The 26,377-nt window shown below is 35.1% G+C and overlaps 1 long non-coding RNA gene across 1 annotated transcript in view; it reads left to right on the plus strand.

Moving 5' to 3' along the window:
- LOC131423944 (uncharacterized) overlaps nt 1-25,786 on the plus strand; it is a 46,269-nt gene extending 20,483 nt beyond the window's left edge. Inside the window, exons 2-4 of the long non-coding RNA XR_009226160.1 lie at nt 14,897-15,174; nt 20,200-20,329; nt 22,651-25,786. This is a non-coding gene — a long non-coding RNA (uncharacterized LOC131423944). The remainder of the gene's footprint in view (nt 1-14,896; nt 15,175-20,199; nt 20,330-22,650) is intronic.
- Nucleotides 25,787-26,377: the final 591 nt, after the last annotated feature.

The raw sequence follows: 26,377 nt of genomic DNA on the forward strand, positions 1-26,377 counted from the left end.
AAGGGAGAAACAGAAAAGAGAAGTTGATTCAATGAAAGAAAAGGAGAAAAAGGCCAAGAACAAAGAACAAAGGAATGGGAAAGCAAGAGAAGAAAGGGGAGGGGGGAGAGAAAGAAAGAGGGGAAGGAAAATAAAAGGGCAAAGAAAAAAGGCATGAAGTGGACTTATCATCCTCTTCCTGTGGATTGCAATACTTGCATGTTCTTTTAATTCTATTTGGATTATTCACTTAAGTCCAATTTAGCATCAAAACAGAAAACCTATTGCTTAAATGTTCCACAAAAAAATGGCTTTGATTCTCTATTCCTTAGAGAAAGCACAAGATTTTCACTCAAAGTCAATTTGACTCAAATCGATCCAGACAACAATTGTTATTACAAAAGTTTTGGCTGTGAAAATGAAAAAGTAGGTTTAGCCCGGAGAAGGATTTATTGAGAAAAAAACACACCCTCCCACTTCTGTGAACCAAAGGGATGCAGAAACCATGATAAGACAGGCCACAAAACTCACCATGGAACTGATGACCCCAAAGCTTAGTAGAGAAGCACCATCTAGAGTTGCCAATCACACTGGTATCTTTTATATAAAAAAGGGGATCTCAACAATATTTTGTCAATTCTGTAGCCCCAAATCAGAGTACTTAGATAATCACAGGGTAAGCAAAGTTTGCATTGTCTATTGAATTTCTAAAATGGAAACCAAAACATATTTTCATAATGACCTAGATAAGAATCTGTCTTCCCTAGTACATGTCCCACCTCATAAAATTACCCTCTCCACAATGCTACATTTGACACAGAGCAGATGAAACAGGGGTAATGACTTATAAGGAAAATGATCTAATCTTAAAGCTTCAAAATAATCCCATATTTTTATGTCCTAAAGATGGCTTTTAGTCATAAGTTCAATAGATATTTATGTATTGAGTAAAACCATGTAATAAATCCAAGAGTGGAGAATAAGAAAACAGTCCTCTTCAAGAGACTTAGAATAAAATTTGAAAGTATTGCTATTATTATTTTTATTTCAATGATGAATCTATGTCTTATGAAGATGAGTATTTCTAATTAAATATAAAAACATAATTGGGATCAATTTTACATTTACAAGTAGGCAAATACTCTTGAATGCTACTTAAATAAAAATTTCTCAGTAGCCTCCACCTTAACAAGGTGATTGCCCAGTTAAAATGGACTTCCCTACCTTAGTACTGGCAATGGTGTGGATGCAACTTCACAGTCACTTAAAGAGTCCACAGGTAGCCACAGCAGATGAAAGGTGCTCGATTTTCTACTTAAACACATGTTTAGTATGACATGCTTTTTACTTACCATAGTATAAATTCTTTTAACCAAACTCTATTGATCTCAGAGGTAGTGAATTCTCTTCATTCACTTTATAAATCACATGGACTGACCCATAATTCACAGATTCATGCTCCGCCAACACCTCTGTTTCCACTATCACGTCTCATACTTATCCAAAGTCAGTTGGGCCAGCTCATAACTACATTTGTGACAACTGTCCTTGTTCCTATAACAAAATAATATGCACATCAGCATAATATGAGCCCCTTAAGAGAGTTGTGGTTTCTTTGAAGCCTACACTGAATACCCTACAGATATTTCTGTCAAATTAAGTATGGGCAAGATGACTGTAAAAGATTAGAGAAAACTGTGAAGATCTAGAAGGATTCTGGATTCAGATTGCTTTGCCTGTCTCTATAATTTTGTCCTCACTCTAAAGAAAACAAAATGGATTAATCATAAATGATGTATCATGAGTGTATGTGGAAATTTAATCAGACAGCCCATGCAGCAAGAAAAGTCACAGGTCTATGAGAATAAGATTGGAGAATGGTTATACATGTATTAAATCATTTTAAGTGGGTTAAGTATAAATGCATAATTTTTGCCATAATCTCTTTACATAGTTGTCAAGTATATGTCCAGTTACTTTCATAATAAAATGCAGGGATGCCCAAAATAAGGGTATGGCATATGCAGGTAAAAAAAGGTAAACCGATTTCTATTCTTACTTCAGCCACTTTGATGATGGCACTTATTTTTTCAAATTTTTGACTTCTTGTCTGTAAAGTGAGAAAAACAATACCTGTCATACTTACTACACAGATTGTTTTTAGAATCAATGAAGTAATGAATAAAAATGTTTTAAAAATTCCAAAATGCTTTTATAAAAGAAAATCAGGCAAATATATCTACTGGGCTCTAAACTCTTGAAGGTAAAGGCAATGTCTTACGGAACTTTATATCCTGAAAAAGCCCATAGAATTGTGCTTTCAGAGAGCTGAAGTAATAAATGTTCAGTGAAGATATTAACATGTAAGTGATCATAGTTTTCTACTTCTCCATGGAATAACAGAACCACAGTGTCGCACGACCCATAGAAACATTACTTTCTGGCCTGGTCTTTGTGGGATTGTGTCAGGTTGGCCTGATAGACATCTTAAAGATTTTTCTCACTGTGGCCATCCTATGTCTAAAGAGAAAGTATATGCCTCTGACATAGGTTTATGTGGTACATGATACATATTTATTAAACTGAGTTTACTGTGTGAGCTATTCAATGAACAACTAAATGAATGAGAAATGTTACCCTCAGCTTACTGTGAAATCAATAGGAAGTAGTGATTGTTCAGTTCACATAGAAAACATTGGGTATATGTTTACTGAATGAATAAATAAACAAGTCTGTAGAGGCAATGCATGAACATAGAGATAATCCTGTGTAACTGAAGATTGACAGGAACAACCACCTTTCCAAAAGGGAAATTAAGAAATCAATTCTATTTACAAAATATTTAACCAAGGAAATGGAAGGAATAAAAAGAAAACTAGAAAACATTAATACAAACTGAAGAGACAGATAAATGGAAGGATATCCATCTGTATGGATTAGAAGTATTAATATTGTTAAAATGTCTGTACTAATCAAAGTGACCTACAGATTCCACGCAATCCCTATCAAAATACTGATCACATTCGTCTCTGAGAAACAAAAATCCCTAAAATGTATTTAGAATTACAGAAGACCTTAGATAGTTAAATTGATGTTGATAAAGAAGACAAAGCTGGAACTGGCATACTTTCTGGTTTCAAAGCATTTTACCACAATAGGCTGGTACTGATGGTCATGAGAGTGTGTAACACATGTGACAACACACATATAGGTCAGTGGAGCAACATAGAGAGCCCCAGAACAAATTCAGGCATATATAATCAACTAATCATCAACAAACTTGCCAAGAATACAAATGGAGAAAAGTAGTCTCTTCAAGAAATGGTGTAGGAAAGCTGATATTTACATATTAAGAAATGGATTTAGATTGTTATCTCCTACCACATACAAATTTGAGCTCAAAATTAATTAAGGCGTACACATTAAGCCTGACTACAATAAACTTGTAGAAGGAAACAAATAGGAAGAGTTTCTAGACATTGAACTGGACAATGATTCCTTTACTATGATACCAAAAGCACAGGCAAGAAAAGCAAAAATAGAGAAGGGGGGTTTCATAAAATTAAAGGCGTCTGTATGGCAAAAGAAGCAACTAGCAGAATGAAAAGTCAACAACATATATACAATCGAGCAACAGATGCAACCAAGCACCTGAACAAATGAGTGTTGGCATAAAGTATATGCAGATCATATACTTGACAATAAAAATAATTGAAGCAGTTCAAAAAGACATATAGTGAAAAGTGTCCCACCCAAACCACATCTGAACTCACTCCCTGGGGCAGCCTTTTAAGACTTAAAAAAAAATTTTTTTTTTATTAACTATAGGAACAAATTTATATATTATCTACACATTTTGACCCAAACACTGAGACATGAGCATATTAAACACATTTTTTCCTTTTAAACTTAACAATGAAGAATAAATAAATAAAATAAACTTAACAATGTATTTTACAGATTGTTTCTTATCAGCATAGGTAGATGAATGTGGCCTTGTTTAATAACTTTATTATTATTTATTTAACTCTCTTCTCATTGAGAGATATTGAGCTTGTTTCACATTCTTTGTTATTATGAATAATGTTTCCATAGACCCATTTGGGTTTGTATATGCAGGTAGGAACATTTATTTGTTTAGGTGCTAATTGCATCTGTAGAATGAATTCCTAAATGTAGAATTTTGGTGCTGATAGGGCTTCACACTGGGAAGCAGAGAAACAGGCTTATTGAATTTTATGTTTAAGTTTTAACAATGTTTGAGAATATCAGCCTTGTCCAGAAAAATAATCAATGGATTTAATTTCTTTTTATGGTTAAAATTGGACATTAAAGGTACTTGGCACTGATGGTGGATGTCATTAGACAGCTAGGCTCATCTCTGTACCTGGGAACCATCTAATTTTTAGGGTAGGAAAATGTGAAAGCCTTCCTGGAATAATAATGTCAAGAGACCATCTTATGTTCTTTGGAAATTTCATCTTAAACATGATAGAAATGATATAAATGTGTTTCCTTCAGACTTATTTCATGTCAACTTTTCCTTTGGGTCAGTTCATTTATTTATTTTTTCCTAAAGAGAAATTATTGTTTTATTTTCTTCAGTTTTCCCTCTTGGTTTATTTTCTACACTCTTAAAAAAGAGTAAGAATGATGAGGAAATTTAAGTGCACAACGCTATCCAACAGAGAAGAAATACATGAAAATTTTAATGGGTATAGATAAATACAATTGATAACCAACCAACAGCATAATTACTACTTTAGATAAATACAGTTGATAATCAACAAACAGCATGATTCCTACGTTGTAGTAAGACAGTTTAAAATCTGTCAAGGAAAATGAGCTAAAACTCAGTACAGAATGAATCCTTTCATAAATATTTACAATAACTTCTTAGAAAAACTTACAGGGAGATTTTAAGTAAATTTTTATTAGGAATAATTTTTAGAATGATAGCATTGTGTCTACAAACATGAAGAAAGAAAATCAATAAAGAATATTCCATCCAAAGATGTTGGTCAAAGAGATAAGTTGACATTTATTTATATCAATAGTTCTCAGTCCTGGCTGTAAATTAAAACCATCAAGAGATTAAAAAAATACAAATGTTTAACCAGAGCAATTAAATCAGATTCTCAGGCTTGGGGTGGGGTGGCAGGCAGCCATATTTTTAAAAGTTTTGCTGGTAGTTCTAACATGCAATTAGAGTTTAGACCTACTCGTTTCAGAAAGAGGAGAAATAAGAATTTACAATATAACTCTTCCTGAGAATTATCAGGACACTGAATGAGTATGGGATAGATCACTTCAATCATTTTTAGCAGAGTTACACAGGAAATGAACCTGAGTCCATTCCACTTCCTAGAACTCTCAACAAATTCAAGGAAGTAACAATGGGAAAGAGAGAAGATTTAAGGAGAATGTTAGTGGAGAACTCTTTGGAGAGGAAAACATGGTGCATGCTACCTTTACGTCAAACAGAGAGGGGCCTCAGTGGGTACACTTAACAGCCTTAGACAGACTTTGCAAGTGTTTCCTGCCACCAAGAGACACAGACTACTGTCTGAACTATGTATGAAAAAGCTTCATTAGGCATAGATTATTCTGTTTTCTACCAGCCAGTCGCTCTGTTGGTAGAGTCAGTCTGCCTTTCATTTTGTCAGGATGGGGAACAGTGTTTTCCTTTAGAAAACGTAATGATACAGGAGAAATATCTTGAATGGTTCTTAAATCAACATGGCTGAAAGGTCAATTAAACTCAGCAGAAAGAGGTTACAGCTGAATCTTTAAGTGGGACATAGGGGTTATGGGTGATCACCTAGAAGAGGCACCTTCCTGGATCAGATTAAGAACAGAACCCTCAACAAACCCTCAAAGGCCATCCATGAGAGAAAAAGTCCACCAAAATCATCTTTCAGGCTTACATTTTAGACAGCTGTCTGGTGATGAGCTGAAGCCATTTAGCCCAAGTAAAATTATTTCTTGTCCTCCTTTTCCTTCCCTTAAAGCAACCCTGAAGAGAATGAAAGAGTTAGCAAATACAGAAGGTAGTGAGCAGAATTAAGAGCAGGCGAAGCCACCCACATCTTTCCTATTTCAAACCACCAGTTTGAAGCCATCCCAAACTGGTGGAGAGATGTTTAATGCTAAGTAGACGTTGGAGATTGATTGGCATACATTTGCTATGATTCCTTGTGAAACATAACAGAAAGTAAAGACTGACATTTAGCCAATTGACAGTGTAATTAATGATTTTCGTCTCAATGTGGTGCATTCATACTTTAGTTTGCACAGTTGATCCCAAAGGTCCTCTTGCTTCTTCATCTGTGACTGATTTCCTTGAGTTTATTAACCAGTATCTCACTACTTGTTCTTGTCATGTACTCACAGATGACTTTTTAACTCTTGAGAACATCAATTTTTCGTTTACTTTCCATTCTGATGTGCAGGGACTGTTTCCCAGTGGTTCCCACATATATCCAAATCCTCACCCACACGCTGCCAACCCTTTCTTGAAGTTTGGCATGTTGCATCATGGAATAAAACTGGACCATTAATTAGCTCTTTTGCTTCCAGCTTGTTTCATTAGCATGTAGGCAAACAACAAAGAGAAACACAATATACAGAGCTCATTAGTGAGTCCCAACAGTGCCCACCGTAATGAAGTCAGAGTAGACTATGAGCTCATCAGAATTATACCGTTTGCAAATTATTTTTATTTGCATTTGATGAATGGTGTGTTATAAATGCATTGGAAACCATAGGTTTAATTAGGGTGGTGTAATTTATGATAAAATCACGTATAAAATTGGGTACCTTTATGTATATCAGTTTAGATTTTAAAGCATACGAAAAGCAGGATTCAAAATGTTAAAAATCCTCTTTGATCAGTTTTTTTGTTAAGAGCTTGAATTTTGGCCAAAAAAAGGAAGTAGCAAATTATTGCAAAGATGATGTTTATATGCCTGCATAATGTAATTTTTAAATACTGGAGTTTACTTTCATGATACGTGCTCTTTCCTTGTCTTTCCTGAAAACTATAAGGTACAGACTTCCTAAGCCAGTGTAGTGTGGGATCTATAGTAAAGGTTAACTATAACATGAAGTAGCAGTTTTGAGTCAGTATTGCATTCTCTCTTCCTAATATGCAGAATGTTGATATCAAATTCATAGGCTTTAATGTGCCATATGCTAATGAGAAAACTGGTCATGGAGACATTTAGATAGTTCACATAATTGTTATTAAAAGTACATATGATTTTAGGTAAAGAGGTCTAAATAATTTCTGTAAATTACCCACCTATGCACAGTAAGATGACCCTATGTTCCTGCCGTATTCATTCATTAATTCATTCAATGACCTTTTTTTTATTATCTAGAATGTGTCAGACATTGTGCTCAGTAAGATGTGACAGTGCCTTTGCTTCATAATCTTAGTATATTTGCAGATAAAGGCTTTGTAGAGTGTAACTTGATCAGAAGAAAAGTGTTATGGAAGGATGTACCAACTTCAGTACCACCAAAAATACATTACTAATTGAATGAGATGATTTTACAGGGAAATGTTTCAGAGGGGAGATCTTTGCACAAGTTTCCTGATGTGTTCATTCTAAGGCAGACATAGTAGTGGTGAGGAAGGCACTGTGAACCATAAAATGTTTGTACTACAGGTTACATTGGAATAGAGAGCTTGGTGTATTTGCAAAGCAGATAAAAGTGAAGGAATGAGAAACAAAACCCTATGAAATACAGAAGTAAATGAAGGCATGTTTTTGATTACAAAATATCTTTCTTCTATGTGTCTGATGGAATTTAATGTTTATTATATGGGCAATGGGTAGTCATTGGAAAATGTTTCAAATATGGATAGCATTGTCACATTTGTGGTTTAAATAGATCATTCTGTCTGTCATATGAGAATTGGTTGAAAACTGAAATTTAAAGCTCTCAAACCTGGGATCAATTGACCTGTAGAATCAGAGCATCTGTTAAACTGCTGTAGTTAAATGCAAGTCTTGTATGCCTCTATATTTGTTGTAGGAAAGGTCTATATTATACTTCTGAATTTCATATCTTAATAAAGGGTGATGCCGGAGGCCCAAAAGCAGGGTGACTGATTCATCTCTGTTTGTCTGGAATCTTCTTGTTTACCACTGAAAGTCATCCTGTAGAAACTCTCAGTCATGGGCAAAGCAAGACAGTTGGTCACTCAACTGGGAAATTAGTTAGAGCAATGTGACAATAGTGTGAAAACAAATGAAGAACTTCAGCTAGAGGGTGAAGAATGATCTTGAGAGATGTCATCCCCAGGACTTGGTGGCCAATGAGTTTTAAGTATGACAGCAAAGGATGAATTGAGAATAAAACCTGTGTGTTAAGCTCTACTTACTGTATTTATGCAGTTACCACAAAACAAATATTGTGTTGGGGAGGGGAGGGCTAGTGGTGAGGATGCACTCCATCTTGAATATGTTGGGATTAAATATATATGAGATATTCTGATGGAAATACCCAATGGAAATTGGATAAGTAGGCTTATAGTTGTAAGAAATACACTTAGGAAAGATGGAATTTTGTGAGTCATTATGCTGGGGGTATAATTTTAAATTTGGATACGATTATTCTAAGATGATATATATATATATATATATATATATATATATATAGTAAAGTAGTGGACAAAGAGAATACTTGGGGACATTTTTAGACTTAAGAACATCCATAGGAATAAGATCCTGCAAAAGATAAAAGTCTGCTGAAAACTATAAATAGATTCTCAAAAGAAATTGTAGCCATTGAGTTTAAGAAAGATTTTGATTATTATTTATAAATTTTAAAGATTTATGTATTTTTCTAGAAGTGTTAATGTAAAAAGAAAACAGAAAAAAAATCAAATTTAAAAATAGGAGGGGAAGAAATATAATTATTTGAAGCTCATATGACTATACACTTAGAAAGTTAGTTGGAAAAATGCTTATGAAAAAATTAGAACTTAATATGCTTGCTAGATTCAAAATAAACACATCTAGAAACCGATATTATCAATTTATATAAACAATAAAAGGTTGGAAGACTTATGGAAAGAAAGATTTATTTATAGCCACAATAAGAGTTAATAATGAATGCTTACTGTGTGCTAGACACTATTCTAAGAGCATGCAAGAGCTAATTCGATTTATTCTCACAACAATCCCATAGCACAGATGGAGAAATGGAGACAAAGATTTTATATAGCTTGCTATTGGTTCTCTGATCAGTAAGTAGTAGACTGTAATTTAAATTTGGGGAGTCTTAATCCCTAAACTATGGCTTTGTAATGGCTAATCTGGATTGTCGATTGATTGGATTAAGTAATGCCAAAGGTTTTTTGGGTGTGTAGATGGGGGTGTTTCTAAGAATGATGGAAATGTAGGACAGTGAATGGAGACTCAACCTAAATGTGGACACCACTGTCCAAGAGGTTTGAGGTTTGGATGGAATAAAAATTAGAACAATGAAGCAGCAACCGAAGCAAAGCTCCATTCTTCTTGAACAGGCTCGTGATTGTTGCTGCAATTGCCTGAAGACATCAGACTCCAGCTCTATCACTCTTTTACAGTCAACTTGCCAGTGATTCTCCAGGGAGTTTCCAGGCCTGGGGTCCCAGAATGGGGTAGCACCGTTGATCCCTCTTGTTCTGAGGCTTCAGCATCTTGAACTGTGCAGTTCCTAGTTCCTCCAGTTCTCCAGTCTGCAGACAGCCATTGTAGGACTATCCAGCTTCTAGTTGTTAAGCCAATCTAATAAATACCTTTTAATAATCATATATATATATACAGACATATCTAAATCCTGTTTAATAATTGTATCTATATATGTATACATATATATGTACATTGTATATGTAGCCTGTTGTATATATATGTATATATATCTTGTTGGTTCTATTTCTCTAAAGAACCCTAGTTTGGGCTTTAAATGGCATAATATATAGCCTTTTCAAGAAAGAAAAGTAGTAAGACGTTATTCAGAAACACATTTAATAAGAAACATCCAAAATCTATAAGAAGAAAATGTTAAAATGTTACCAGTGGAGAAAGGAAACCTTAAATAAGTAGAAAAATATATCATGTTCTTCAACAGGAGAAAAGGTGCCATTATATATCAACTATGTCATATGGGGGAAAGTATGTGACTCAATAAGTGGAAGTTGGACAATGGAGAAGCCATCAGGGCAAAAATAGATTCAAGTCTCCCCACTTAAAATAACTTCAAAAGAACTGAAGAGTCCTCTGCAAAAAAAGGCTTTAAACAAATAAAGATAATTTTAAAATCAGGCATATAGATTAAAGCTACACTGTATTAACAGATTATTACAGGCTCCAAATTTTGATGGCATACAATTTGGATAAGGATGGGAACAAACAAGCATTATCATGTACTAGTGGTAAGACTGCAAATTGGTACAGCTTCAGTACAGGGCAATTTGTCAAGATTATTTGAATTTAGACTTTAGAAAGGAATATATCACCTATCTTAAAGAGTGAGTAGCAACTCATTTGATTCATTTCTTCCACTAAGAAAAGCAACAACTAAAATGTGGATTAAAAAATCATGTTACGAGAGTTTAAGAGACCCAAAAAGAAAACATTAGTTCAAAAGTGAAGATAAAATAGAGAAATAAATGTTTGTGCAAGTACATTAAAATGAAGTTTACTGTTATGTATAACTAAAAAGAGCCAATAAAAGAATTTTTAAAAATTAAAAATAGAAAAATGAGTTCTTGAGCTGCTTTATTCTGAAACCATTTACTGAACCTGGTTATTTTAATTTTGATTTTGATAGTCTTCCCAAATGAGGACAGAAGTAAAAGGAACAGATACTCCCATTCAATCACATAAAAGAGCCTAGGGTCTTTACTTACAGTAAAGTAAGGGCCAACTGAACTTCTCATGGGAGAATATTAGACTATTTACAATCACTTTGATCTTGTTTGAGGTGAATCCAAACTATAAGAGAATAAGCACCCTGGCTAGAACAATAGTAAATCATATTTGGAGAAATATTAACTTTTTTATTTATATAAATTATTACTACAAATAAAACACTTAGCATGTAGCAAAGAAACAGGCAGATCAGGAATTTACACCCAGTGAGTGAAACCACACTAAAGAATACAAATGATAGAAAAAGATTTGCAAAGACCCATATATTAAAATTAGCAGATGTAGATAGGTTTTTAAAATGGATTGAATACATCTTCACGGAACTGAGACTACAGAATGGCATAATAGACTTGGAATAATAAATACATTTTCCAGAATTTAAAAAAGCTTGACAAGTGAAACTTAAAAATGGAGTAGACAAGTTTAACAGAAGAATGGGCATCGCAAAAGAGAGAGCAAGTGAACTGAGAAGCAGGCCAGGCAGCACTGTTCAGGAAGCAGCACTGATGTTAAAAAAAAAAGTGGGGGGCTGGGGATATAGCTGGGTGGTAGAGTTTCTGCCTAGCACACATGAGACCCTGGGTTTGATCCCTAGTACCCTCACCCCCACCCACACACAGTGCAAAAACAGAAGAGAAGACAAGGAAAACAGAAGTAGAACAGACAGAGAAGTTTTATTATAAGTTTAATCAGAGGTCACAAACAATATTTGTCAAAGGTAATGGCTGATAATTTTTTGGAACTAAAGAAAAATGTAGATCAAGTCTCAAGCACAAAAAGAAAAAAAGAGAAATACATGCGTAATCCCAATTTACTGAAACTGAAGACAGAGGAAACACAAAAATCTATAAATCAGTGAGATACGAAAAGATTATTTCAAAGGGAGAATAAATAGATAGACAACTGATTTCTTATTAGCAAAAACAAAACCCAGACCTGGGCACAGGGGAATCTGCCCGTAATCCCAGTGACTATGGAGGCTGAGCAGGAGGACTGCAAGTCCAAGGCCAGCTTTGGCAATTTAGTGTGACCCTGTCTCAGATTAAACATAGAAATGGCTTCGGGTCATCTGAGTTCACTGCAGAACCATCATGGCAGAAGTGCATGGCAGAGGAAAACTCTTCAGCCCACAGAAGCCAGGAAACAGAGAGAGAGAGGAAGGAGGGACCTATTTACCTATAGGTACCACCTGTAAGCTATTCTACTATAAATGAATTAAACCACCAAGTAGATTAATGCAATGAAGAGGCCAGAACACTAATCACTACTTAAAAGCCCTACCTCTGAACCATGCTTTCTGAACATGAGATTTTAGGGAACATTCCAGATATAAACCATAACACTAAAAAGTACACATTAGAATTTCTAAACTAATCCCTAAAAGAATAGGAGGAAAATGGTTTCATTATCAATTATTATATAATAAACCAAAATTTAAGGATTTAAAATAACAATAATACTCTAGATCAAGACTCATATTAAACTAAAGGTCCTAAACATTTAGTAGAAAGGAAAAGAAATAACATATAAAGATTGGAAAGGAAGAAATTAAATTTAAATAGAAAGTCCAAAAGAGTCTTTTTAATTAATAAGGAATTTTGATCAAGCTAGATTAAAATAGAAAAGATAAAATATAAAAGACAATCATTTTATAGATGCCAGCACAAAGTGGATAAATTTAACAAGAGACTTATTTGATATCAAAAGAATCAAGTATTAGCTAGGAATACTTCTAACAAATATAAACAAATTATAATTAATGAAGAAAATGTAGGTGAGCCTTGCTTTATGGATGCCAAGATTTACAAAACCATAGTAATTAAGATAATACATAATTGATACAGGAATAAGGAAACAATTGAATGGAACAGAATAGAAAACTGAGAAGCTGACCCAAACATGAACAGACTCTTAGTGTATAACAAGGTGGCACTGTAGAGTCATCAGGAGATGACAGTCCTTTAAAGAAGTGATATTGATAAAGTCAGATATTCTATGGAGAGCTGAAGTTGCACTCTGTGTCATACAAATATAATAAAAAGTTGAAGGGGTGTTAGGGTTTGAATGTGAGGTATCCCCAAAAGCTCACATGTGAGATAATGCAAGAAGGTTCAGCAGAGAAATGATTGGGTTGTGAGAATCTTAACATAATCAGTAATTGAATCTCCTGAGAGGGATTAATTGAGTGGTAACTGAAGTGAGAGGGTGTGGCTATAGAAGGTGAGAACTGGGGCATGTTTATGGGGCATATGTTTTGTATCTCGAGAGTGGAGGCTGTCTCTCTGCTTTCTGATCACCATTTGAGCTCTTTCCTTCTGCTACAATCTTCTGCCATGATCTTCGGCCTCACCTCAAGACCCGAGGAATGGAGCCAGCCATCTAGGGACTAGGACCTCTGAAACTGTGAGCCCCCAAATAAACTTTTCCTCCTCTACAATTGTTCTGGTCAGATCTTTTAGTCACAGCAGTGAAAAAGTTGACTAAAACAGGGGGAGTTATAGATCTAAATATAAAATACAAATAAGAAATTTCAAAAAGATAATATTGAGGGGCTGGGGAGTATCTTTAAAATCCAGAAGCAAAAACATCCCAAACAAGATGCAAAACCTATAGACCATAGTATTTATTAGTCAGGGCTCTCCAGAGAGACAGAACCTATAACATTAGGTAGATAGATATAGGATTTGTTAGGGGAATTGGCTCCTATAATTCCAGAGAATGAGAGATCTCAAGACAGGCTATCTGCAAGCTTGAGATAATGGATTGCAAGTAGTGTAGTTCAGTCCAAATCCCAAGACCTCAGAACCAGAGAAAACAATGGTATAACTCTCCGTCCAAAGTTAAAAGAAGGAGAACCTAGGGTACTACTGGTGTGAATTCTGAATCCAAAGGCTGAAGAGCCTGGAGTTCTGATGTTCAAGGGGAGAAGATGAAGACTGTTCCAGCTCTAAGAGAGAGAAAAGAAATCCCTTTTTCTACCTTATTATCTATCTAGGTCCCCAGTTGAGGGGATAATGCCTCCCACACAGATGGTGGATCTGCCCCATTTATCTCATTGACTTACATGGCCAATCTTCTCTGGAAACATGCTCACAGACCCAGCCAGAATAACTTTTGGCCAGCTATTTAGGTATCCCTTGATCAGGTCAAGTTGATACCTAAAATTAACATTATATCCATAAAGAAAAAAATAACACAGATTTCTATGGTTTGGATAAGTGTCACCTAAAGGCCCATGTGTGCAAGGCTTGGACACCACCCAGTGGCACTATTAGGAGCTGGTGGACATGGCCTCAAAGAGGTATTGGGACAATTCCTGGCTATCATGAGTGGGCAACTTCCTCTATCACACACTCCAACGGTATGTTGCTTTACCACAGGCCCCAAAACTACAGGACAACTAACCATGGAATGAAACCTCTGAAATCATAAGTAAAATAAACCTTTCAACCTTAGAAGTTGATTATCTCAGGTATTTTATTACAGAAATGGAAATTTGACACACAGTTCCCAAATGAAGATTTTTCAAATTCATTATGGTATGGAAGAGATGAAAATTCAATATAAACCATATATTAAAATTTGACTTTTGGGCTGGGGATGTGGCTCAAGTGGTAGCGTGCTCGCCTGGCATGCGTGCGGTCCGGGTTCGATCCTCAGCACCACATACAAGCAAAGATGTTGTGTCTGCCGAAAACTAAAAAAAAAATAAACATTAAAAAAATTCTCTCTCTCACTCTCTCTTTAAAAAAAAAAAAAAAAAAAAAAAAAATTTGACTTTTGATCTTTTCCCAGTATAGTGATATCTAGTATGAATCTCCCACAATGCTGGGCAGTGGCAGTGAGCAGCAGCTCCTAGTCAGCCATGTGATCATGGAGATAAACAACAAATACTCTATAGTTTACTGAGTTGCCAACAACTTTTGATATTGTGTTTAATGAATTCTATTGCATCTAAACAATTGCTCAACTGTATCTTCTATTTCTAGTGAGAAGAGGAAGACAATTACTCCTGAGATGAAACTCAAGGAGATTTCTTACCTGAAGATTGTGAGTCATGGCATGTGAGCTAGAACTATCACTATCAATGGTCTCAAGCATCTTAATGGATGAGAAGCAGATCATTGATGCAATAAAACTGTCAGTTAAATTCACTGACATCACAAAGGAAAGAGTTGGGCCAATTGATGATATGGAAAAATTATTTGCCTTGTGGATGGAAGACCAGAGGCACAAGTGCATATGGCTCAGCCTACTGATAATCCAGGTAAGACATGCCAGTGATCCTATATGTATGCAAACATTTGTGCATGGTTGATTTCAATGCTTCAAAAATGGTCATCATTTTCATGATATGAGGGTCAGCAATGAGGTAGCAAGTGCTGATAGTGCAGGTGATGAAGTTTGTAAGGGAGAGCTGCATAGGATAATTGTAGATCAGAAATATTTGCCAGAACAAACATTTAATATTAATTAAACAAACTTGTTCTGCCAGTGTATGACAGAGTATACAACCATTCAGGGAGAGTCCAAGACAGTGCAAGGTATTCAGTGACTGCTATGGTTTGGATGTGAGATGTTCTCCAAAAAAGCTCCTATGTTAATGCATGAATAAAGAAAGTGGTTGGATTATGAGAGTTGTAAACCTGATCAGTCCATCGTAGTTCCAATGGACTGACTGGGTGGTAACTCTAGGCAGTTGGGGCATGGCTGGAGGAGGTGGGTCACTGGAGGCATGACCTGGAAGGATGCATCTTCTCTGTGGCCCTTCTCACTATCTTTCTGCTTCCTTGCTACCTTCAGGGAAGCAGCTTCTCTCTGATGTGCTCTGCCCTCATGATATTCTGGCTCAGAGAAGTGGAATTGTCCCTCTATGCACTGAGATCTCTGCTTTAGTGAGCCGAAATTAACCTTTGCTCCTCCGAGTTGTTCTTGTCAGGTATTTTGGTCACAGAAACACAAAAACTGTCTAGAACGATGACCATGCAATGATTCTTTGGGATGGAAATACTGCAGGGTTCAATTTAAAGCTTTTTCTAACGTATCACCGAAAGAACCCCAGAGCATTCAAAAATGTGAGCGAGCATGTATTTCCTGTTTGTTATTACCATGACAAGGAACTGGATGGCATCAACATTGTCTAAAGACTGGTTTGAAATGTTAAATTCTGGAAGATGGAGAATCCTATAGACAAAACAACCACCTATTTAAGATTCTTCTCATCTAAAACAATAATGCATGGCCTCTACACTGTATTAACAATGTGCAACTTAATATAAAGGTTCTGTATTTGCCACTGCACAGAACCACACTCATTCAACCAGTGGACCAAAGCACACTAGCTGTGCTCGAATCACACTATTTACAGCAAACATTTGTACAAGTTATCGAAGCTACTTAATCTGACCAAACATTCAGAAAGTTTGGGAAAGGTTTTAATATACTAAATGGTAACCAGACACTGCTGCAGCATGAAAAAAAGCCACACAGCAATGCATGAATGGCATTCGGAATAAAGTTTTTAGGAAATATGTAAATACATTCAAAGGTTTTTAACAAATATTCTTCTGTTGAAATAGAAAGCAACACAGTTAGTGATTAGGAAAAAGATAGAATTGGACAGTGACAAAGAAGATACTCACGACCTGGTTGGAACTGAGGAAGAAGAGCTTTCTAATGAGGAATGGAAAGAATTAGAGGAAGAAAGAATTAAAGAAATTGAGACAGAGAAGGAGAAGCTATATCCAAGGCACCAAGAAAGTTCACAGCAAAGAAATCAATGGAGGTAGTTCCTCCTATCAGCAATGGTACATGAATGTTAGAAGAAATGGAAGTCAATTACAAGAGATTCACAAGAACTGACAGGCAGACACAGGATGCTCTTGCTTGTGATGAATAAATATATAATGAAAAGAAGATACACACTGCTTAGTCAAAATTTGATATATTTCTGAAAAACACTCATATCTGCTAAACTATCAAGTGTCTGTCCATGCTTTCTACCAGCTGTTCTTGAACTTCTTCAAAAGAAAGAGAAATTGATGACCTTGTTTCTGTAACACCTACACTATCCTATAATTAGTTTTAATTCAACATTTTACAGATTTTTAAGGCCCAGTATGCTTTTCAGCTGTGTATGTTAATAAGGAGTAGTACCCCCCAAATCATCTGTTTTACACTTTGGTACAATGTTAAAATGAGATATTATAAACTTCATTATAAGATAGGCTTTATGTTAGATAATTTCACACAATGTTGTAGACTAATGTAAATGTTCTGAGCATGTTTAAAGTAGACTAAGCTAAGCTGTGATTTTTTTGGTAGGGTAGGTATACTAAATTCATTTTCACATATATTTTCAATTCACTCTGGATTTATTGGGATATAACTCAATTTTAAGTCAAATAGCATTTGTACATTTATGACATTAAATTATATAAAAAATTAATTCATGAAAGGATATCATGAGAAAATTAAATGTCAGGCCATGGTGGGGGAAATACTTAATACATTTATATATAACTGACAAAGGGTCATATCAGGAATATATAAAGAAATATCATAAACCTATAATCAAAAGATGAAAGGAAAAAAGTAAACCTATAAAATAGAGAAAGAGTTGTACAATCTTAATAAGAAACAAGTCCAACTTAGATTGGCTACATAATAACAAAAGAAAAGATAATGAACTCCTTCCCTGCTAGGAGTAACATAAATTAGTCAAATCTATTGGGAAATAGTTTGTCATTTTCTAGTCAAGTTGAAGATTTATATCACATGCCTTAGCTGCTTTACTCCTAGGTTTCTACCCTATGGATACATGTGCTTATAGGTATAGGATGGTGCACAGAAAAATAAAGAATGTATTAATTCTTTATTCCATCAAGATAAATCTTTGAACATAAATCATGCAGCACATGATTTCATTTATATTAAGTGAAAAGCTTATCTGAAGGACATGATCAAAGTATATTATTTAGAAATAAATACATAGTGATTATACTATTAAGACCAGTAGGGATTGGTTGCTGTAAATGCCAAGAAAATGGTTGCCTCTAGATGGCTTCTGATTAAGAAGAAGAGGTCAGAGTGTAGCGTGTAGAGAAGGGTTGAGTTGATTCTGGGCTGCTGACAGTACCTCATTCCTTTGCCTAGATTCTAGTTACATGGTAATTCACTTTATAATATTTTATTTAATTGTACATTTACATTTTGTTCACTTTTCTATATTTAGGGTTTATAATAAAAACATACTTTAAAAAAGGGTAATTTGAAAAAAGAATGAATGTTGAGTACTACTAGTGACTTTAAGTAGTGGCAAAGAGGCATCTAGGGTGCTGGTAGAGATTTGTTCAGAAACATTTATCAAGTTTTATGCAGGACTTGTGCACTTTCTAGACATGTGTTTAAATAAACTCTTTAGAAACTAATTTGAAAAGAGCAAAGGATGCTAAAGAGTAAAGAATCATTGTGGACTGTTCTTTTACAAGCTAAAGTTTGAATAGAAGGAAAGCTTAAGGTAATAGCTAGCAGGTGACAGAAATCTTTAGGAATTTGGATTTTATGAAAGAGACTCAAGCATCTTTGTGAGTGGTAGGAAAAGAGAATACAACCAATAGGTGGATCTCATCTTGCAAGGGGATGGGGAATGAAGTAAAAAGGGCTGGATCAAGGGTAAGAACTCCCATTCCTTTGAAATCAGAAAGGGAATAGAAGAGCGATGACTTTATAGGTGCTATGATTGGATATGAAGTGTCCCCTAAATGCTCCTGTGTTAATAAAAGAATACTCAAAAATGAGATAATTAGATTATAAGAGTTGTAACCTAAGCAGTCCATCTGAGTTTGAGTGAGCTGACTGGGTGGTAAATATAGGTAGGTAAGGTGTGGCTGGAGGAAGTGGATTACTGGGGTTGTGCCCTGAAAAGATTCATTCTCCTATGGCCCCACTTCCTTCTCTCTTCTTTCTGGCTGCTATAAATGGAGCAGCATTTTTCTACCAAGCCTGTCTGCTATGATATTCTGCCTCACCTGTGCCCAGAGCAATGGACTCTACCAACCATGGATTAAACCTCAGGAACCATGAGCTTAAATAAACTTTCCATCCTCTAATGTGTTCCAGTCAAGCATTTTGATCACAGCAAATGAAAAGATAACCCAATAGGTACAGAAACAATGGATCTATATATTTAAGACCTAGATTGCAAGAGAACATAATATCATTTAATGAGAGAGAAGATAAAGGAACTAAAAGAGGAACATGACAAATTATCAACATAACAATGAAGAAATGAGCAAGAATATCTACACAACTATGAAAGGATTATTGAGTGATGATGATAGTCCTTTCCTACTGGGAATCTGAGTATCCAGTGACATAGCTGCAGAGTTATGCAGTTATCTTTAGCAATATAGGGAAAGGAAAAGAGACAAAGAATGATAAGATAGAATCAAGATTGAGAATCTTCAGATAAAATTTTGTAGAAGTTGATGTAAAAGCAGGAAGTAACTGGTCTTCCTGAGAGAATGGCTAGATGGTAGAAATGGGGGCTGAGATGAGAGGGAAGATTGTAGTCTCAAAATACGATAATTCAAAGAGGAAATTGGAGGAATGTTTAGGCATAGGAGAGGCACAAGAAAAATCAAGTTGGGAAAAAGCAAATGAGAGAACTGCATTGATGACAACACTAAGCCAAGTTAACTAACTATCCCTCCGAGTTTGATCAAGGATAAAAACAATTTTCAATTTTAGAATGAAATTTTCCAACTCTTCTAATATAAAAGAATGTCAGAATTACATAGAAAATATATTTGTGATCATTTAAAATAATGATTTTACGTAGTGCTTTTTCTTAATCACAAGTCTTGATGTTAGCACTTTATTGAGTCTCCACCTTGCAAATAAGAATCCAAGTTAAGTGCTATGGGGAGAAGTAAATCTTTTAAAAGAAAATTGAAATGTAAGTTCCAAAGCTACAATGTGCATTTGTTTTTTAATCTTTCCCTGTGTCATCCTGAGTTGGGACTTTTCTTTGCACTCGAATGACTATTTCCTCTGGATTTCATTATGGCTGGAAGACGAGAACTCTGCCAGAGGGTCCTACTATAGTGCTCATGATTAGCAAAATAAAGATCAATAAATAAAAGCAAAGAAACAGAGCAGAACACTTGTGCTTGAGTTTGAAACTAATGCACTCTGCTCTGGGATTCTCTTCTTAGGAAGTGCAGCTGCCCAAAGGCTTGATTAATGTTCTCTCTTTCTTATTCATGACCATCACTTCCTCCGATTTCAGAATTCAAATTGGTCCTGTCACTTCTGTTATTTCCCAATAATCTGCAATTATGCTACCCATCTACCATGTTGGATAGAACAAGAGTCACCATAAGCAAGACCAGAAGAAGAATCAGTCCATCAACCAAGAGGTAACTATTTGAATGGCACTTAGGTTTTGGGTGTAATGAAGAATATGGGAAATATTCATGAGGAAACTTTCTTGTGTTTAAGGAAATTATATATTAGAGAAAGGAGAAAAAACATGAAAATTTAACAAATCCACTCATGAATAATAAGTGCCACAGAGGAAGAGATGTCAAGGTACATTAGTTTGGTTGGCAAAGGCTGTATTGAGGAGAAGAAATGAGATGAGGCTTCATGTAGAATTTCCACAGGTGAATACATGGAAATATTAGGAGTCATGCTCCTGTTAGCTTCTATTTCCCAAAAGAGCTTTAAACATGAAACATTATCCCTTGAAAGCATACCTACCTTTAATTATCTTAGAATATTTGTGCCAGGGAAACAAATAACTCAAAAACAAGTTACTTTGGAATCCAAATATGTGTGATGTTATTTTAAGTTTATTTATCTCCTTATTTTGGTGTGTTCAGGCCAATACTTTAAAAAGCATCCATTCTCTCAGCACACATTAGAGAGTGTAGAGCTCTGTGTGCTCAGCACTACTTGATAGAGCAGGGAGGCCAAGCTAGGATCAAACAGAGAAAAGTATTTTTGAATCCATTTCACGTCGTTGTGGCTAAACACAAACAGCCCTAGAACATCTGGGAGTTCCTCATTTTAAGTCCAAGTTGTCATATTTTCACACATTCTTGCTTTTGGGTGTTTGGGCTGAGATATTTTTTCTCATGTGATTTGCATCCACTAACAAAATTGTTAAGAATTCCCATCAAGTGGGTGTCTTAGATTTTCCCATGTAGTTGGTCATCTCCCTCTTCTAATGGGAAAGTTGGTGAGGACAGAGAAAAAGTAAGGCTAAAACACAGAAAAGGGAATTTCTGAACTACAAAGTAACACATCAACAACAAGCTAAGTTACTAAAGAAGATTTCTTAAAACTTAGCTTTAATTTCTTGTGGATGTGTGATTTGAAATTAAAATGAACATTAGAAGGGCAGGTTCCCAGGCACCTTTAAACCTGTCTAAAATGTTTCCTTCCATTCCCTTTTATACCACCTTTTCTATTCTCCACTTTAATTTTAATTTTTCCCCTGAAAATTTGTCGTCATTTAACTCATGCAATATGCTTTACTTATTTCATCTTGTTTATTCTTTCTCTTGCACTAGAAGTAAACTTTATTAGGTTTTGTCTGTAAGTCCAGTGAATGTTATTTATACTCTCCTGCCCAAAAAAGTCTACTGAACATAAAAATCCCTCAAAAATATCTGCTTTTGAATTCTTAATCTTTATACTAATGATTTAAAGTACTTTCCATAATCTCTGAGTATTTTTCTATTTAATTTCTTAAGTAGATCTTATATTTCTACTATTAATAGAAAATTAGATTCAAATTTAAATTATGATAGTGTCTATTCATTAAAGCAGATAAAGTATAGAGAAAATAAATTCAGACTCAGTTTTAAATATACATGTGCATTAGCAGAGTTATCCTGATAACTGGAATTAGTCCAGTTATTTTAGTAGTCAGTCTAAGCTGGATCCATCAACACTAGTAAGAGACCTACTGTTCAAAACATGAATTCACGAAGAAGTGTTAAGCATGATTTTCATTATTATTATTAACTTTAGCAGAATAAAAATTCTTAATGATACTGTTACCATTTCTATTGATTATCATAAAGCAGTATTATTCATGGCACCAAGGTTCCTTATAAATAATTTATTAGATATAGAAAAGATAACTTCAAAAAGCCAGTTTAACTATAATAGTTGGCCAAGAAAAATGTGTTACATACAGACAAAATATACAGGGGATAGTTTCATTCTGTATCTTGATTGCTTAAAAAAATGCCTAGAAGAAATTTTAAGTAAGCCTTGGAAAACTATTGGGTTAAATAATTCAGATGATAACATGCTCAGAAATTATTCATAATAAGAAAGTTTAAATTTATTAATTGAAAACAATCAGAGTAACTTAATATTTTAAGTTACTCTGGAAAGTCTACAAAGAACCAATAAGTAAGTGAAATTGCATAAAATTAGACTTAAGTATACTATAAGAAGTGATTTGTTAACAATGTGAACATCTCAGAAATAAAATGAACTACATTGTGAAGCAGTGGAAACCCTTGCCACTGGAGAAATACAAACTCCATGCTGTGAATATCCAGAGGATGATAAGCCTATTTTATTACTTTCTGTGCTTGGATTATGTGTAATATGTCTCCATGTAGAAGATCTATTAAGAGCTCAGTAGATGTTCATTGGATGTATCAATGGATAGTGTTTTGGAGACCCAGGAATATTTCTATGTTTCTATGTTTTCCAGATTTAGAAGCAAGAAACCCTAGCAAACTTGGTTAAAGAATGATTGACTAGAAAATTTCGTAGAGGTGAGAAATAGCATGTGGTGTAAGAGTTTCAAAGACTTAACCTATCCCGGAGCCATTTACTTACATACCAAGGTAGGCAAACCCTTCCTCCATCACCCCCTCCTCAGGGAAGATTTGTTTTCATTCAAAAGTAAAGGTTTCTCCTTTTAGAACAAAGAGAAATGATGAGCCCACATTGTGGCACCCTATATAAACTTTGGGTCTCATCACTTCAGAGTTCCTCTCATATGGTGCCAACCTGAAACATGTTAAAAAGAACATTTGCTCTCATTGTGTTGCTTGTAGGGAGATTGAAAGACCAATGCTGAGATGCTTCAGGATGGACAACGTGTTGCCTGTTCTGGATCTCCATCTCTACCTACCCACCCCCCACCTCCCTCTCCAGATTAATGGAAGAAAGGAAAGAATATTAGATATTCAACTATTAGGAATTTATTATGTTTCATCATTAGATAGAAAATTTTACTAGGTAATGAAGGGGGCTAATTTTAGATATATGTTGTTCAACATAGGTATTTCTGGAATATTCTTAGTATTTTTAAATGGTGTTTTTAGTCCAATGTCAACAAATACTTCAAAAAGAATTTAGCTTCTCAGAAAAGAGTAGACTAGAAAAGATGCAAGGTTTTTGTTTTTAAAGTATCTCCTAGAAAATAAACTTGCTTAATATAAAGAGTGATCATTTACCTCTGATAAAAATATTGAGAAAAATTTTCCTAGAAAAGGCAGGGTAGTTTGAGATATATTAGTTAAGATGAATAATAAAGAGCCCCTTTTCTGAGATAAAACAAGTTATTCAATAAAGATGAACTCTTAAAATGACTAAAATGGAAAAAGAATCATTTGGCCTAAGTTTTCCTCAGTGTAGGCTCAAAATATACTGAATTTTCATTTGAACAGAAGAAATAAAAAAAATTGATTAAACCCCAGGATTATAGAAATGTTTAACTTGATATTTTGCTGGCATCTTGTATCTTGAGAAGTACTTTATCAAAGGAACAATTCTTTCATGTAACTATAGGCATTTATAGTAAGATTTGTTTTGTTTTAAGTCAATTAGGATGTAAAGTGATCGTGGAAGACTTCAAAAGGATTGATTAATGCATATCTAGTTTCTGTAGTTAGAACATTTGAAAGCTCTTTACTTTCCCCAAATTTTATGGTGATTCACCTAACAAAATATCCTCTCATTGGCAGAAACACATGTTAACTACATTTATACACCCAAGAGAAAAACCATGGAGACCCAAATATTATGTTACTAAGTTCTTGATATGCATATCTGGTAGGATTTGTTGTCATTGATATCTGGAACCAACTTGGCCACAGATCAAACAGTGCCCTAGATTGAATCCCTGGCTAGGCCCCTCCTCTGAGTGCTTCACCCACTGGCCATTGAAAAGCTCATTATATTGTTCAACATCAGACAATAACTCACTGCCAGTGTAGGGTCTGACTTCAGCTGCTGCTTATATATTTGGGGATTTCTATCTGACAGCTCAATGTCAACTATAATATTTACTCATATGCTAACAAAAGCATTATGTTACATATATTGCTAGTTTTAGCTATATAGATATTCTTTTCATATTGCTACCCAGTGACCTCAGTATTGATTGTGCACCCTAACTTTGAGAGATAAAGATGATACTAAAAGTTGACAACAAGCTAGGCATAATATTCTATACCTGTCTATTATAACAGAAAATTTTCAAAGCAGCTTTACTGACATTATTTCATCAGATATTCAGAAGTACATGGTAATTCTGCCTCTAATTTTTAAGGTTGTTCTGTGAGAGGGAATGAGATTCAATCTGAATGACTCTGGAAGATCGAACTAAACCAACAGATGGAATCTTCATGGAGTCACATTATGAACCAAAATAAAAGAGAGAGACTTTTTTTTTTTTTTTGCCTATGAAATCAGAATGAGTACATTGGTTTGCTTTGTAGTCAGTGTGTTTCTTATCAATGGAAATGTCTAACACCATGGCAAAAATGATGTTGGGTATCCATCCATCAGGTAGCTGGATGAGATGACCTTTTGAATTCCTTCAAATGTTGGAATACTGGGAACACATTCTAGGATTCCCTTAGTTAAGGATAAGACAGTAGGTTTCTGTCCTTCAAATCCTAAAAGAAAGCATGCTATCCCTCTCTTTCCATTCTATATTCTTCATGCTGCTGGATACATGCCCAGTTAAGCTGAAGAACAGCTCAGCCATGAGCCGCAGCTGCTGCGTGGCTAATGAAAAAGGAGCCCCGGAATGCACGCTCTCTCCTCTGGCTCCACTTGATGCCAATAGGCTTGCCTGATTTGAAGAAAAATCCAGTCAAGCTGCCTGCTTGGCACTGTGCAAGCAATGCATCTGGGTTCCTCCCAAGACTTCTGAGTGAAATGAGGGGCTGTTTGCAAACTGTGTAGGCCCAACATTAAATGATTTCTTCCCCACTGGATTGTGATCATGAACTCCATGGCAGATAGGAGCAATGAAAGATATCAGAAAAGGTCCCCAAATTTCTCAAAGTGTTTTCTATGGAAACAGAGCCCTGAGAAAGGCTCCAGGAGAGTAATGACAGCAAAGAAACTAAACAATGCATATTTTGGTCTTTCTAGCAGATGCAGAATACACATTGTTAAGTGTCTGAGAAGTCTTAAGGCAAAAAAAAAAAAAAAAAACCTGGTAAACTCAGATCAGAGCAAGAAAGTTTTTCCCCCCTTTGTACGTACCCATTAACATACATACATTTCATAAAATACACACTAGTGAATAGGAATATTTTAATACCAAACCCTCATTCTCATGCATGAAGAAACTTAGGTCCAGAGAGAAAAAGTAACTAGATCCACTCTGAATACACTGACTAATTATAAGTAGAAAGTAGACTTCCTAGCTCCTAATCCAGTGTTCTTTTCTCCTAAGCATTGTTGTGATCATATTCTTAACTTTTGTATTTAACTTCATGGTGTCTAGGTCAGGTGTTTATCTCTGGACTCATTAGTTCTGTCCACATGATAGGAACTGGCAAAAGCCTTGGAATACATACTTGTCTCTGTTCCAATCTCCATGGGTCAGGAGTCTGGGGCCATGTACAAAATCAAAAATATATCAGATGGAAAAGAGACATTCTAACAGATCTGGAATTAACCTTCCTCAAAAGTTTATTTATATATATATATATATATATAATTTCATCAGTTAGATGGATATATATGTATATTTCATGCCTCTAGTACATGCATTTCCTCTTTTTTTTCATAACAATTCCTAATGAGCCCTTGTTTAACATGATTTACTCATTCCATATAATGCTACAAGTCTGCTCACCCCAATTCAAAAGAAGACTAGGCTAGACTGCCTTCTGTTAATGTTCCATACACAATTATGATAGTCTAAGTTCAGCAACCCTATAACCCTTTTTCTCTAGATAGCTCTGTCATTCATATCCAGATGTAGCTCTTGAGGAACATAAAATATATGGATTAAGAAACACACATGATATCTCTTCCTACTGCAGCCCAATATCCAATGGTAGCGAGAAAAAAAAATAGCAGTAGTAAAAACCTATTTAAAAAAATTAGAAAGGGAACTGGGTTTGGTAGCACATGCTTATAATCCCAGTGATGCAGGAGGATCCCAAATTCAAGAGCAGCCTCAGCAA

The sequence above is a fragment of the Marmota monax genome, unplaced genomic scaffold (genome assembly GCF_021218885.2).
Source record: "Marmota monax isolate L192 unplaced genomic scaffold, Marmota_monax_Labrador192_F-V1.1 WCK01_AAM20220418_F8-fsc00118, whole genome shotgun sequence".
In the NCBI taxonomy this organism is placed as follows: Eukaryota; Metazoa; Chordata; class Mammalia; order Rodentia; family Sciuridae; genus Marmota; species Marmota monax.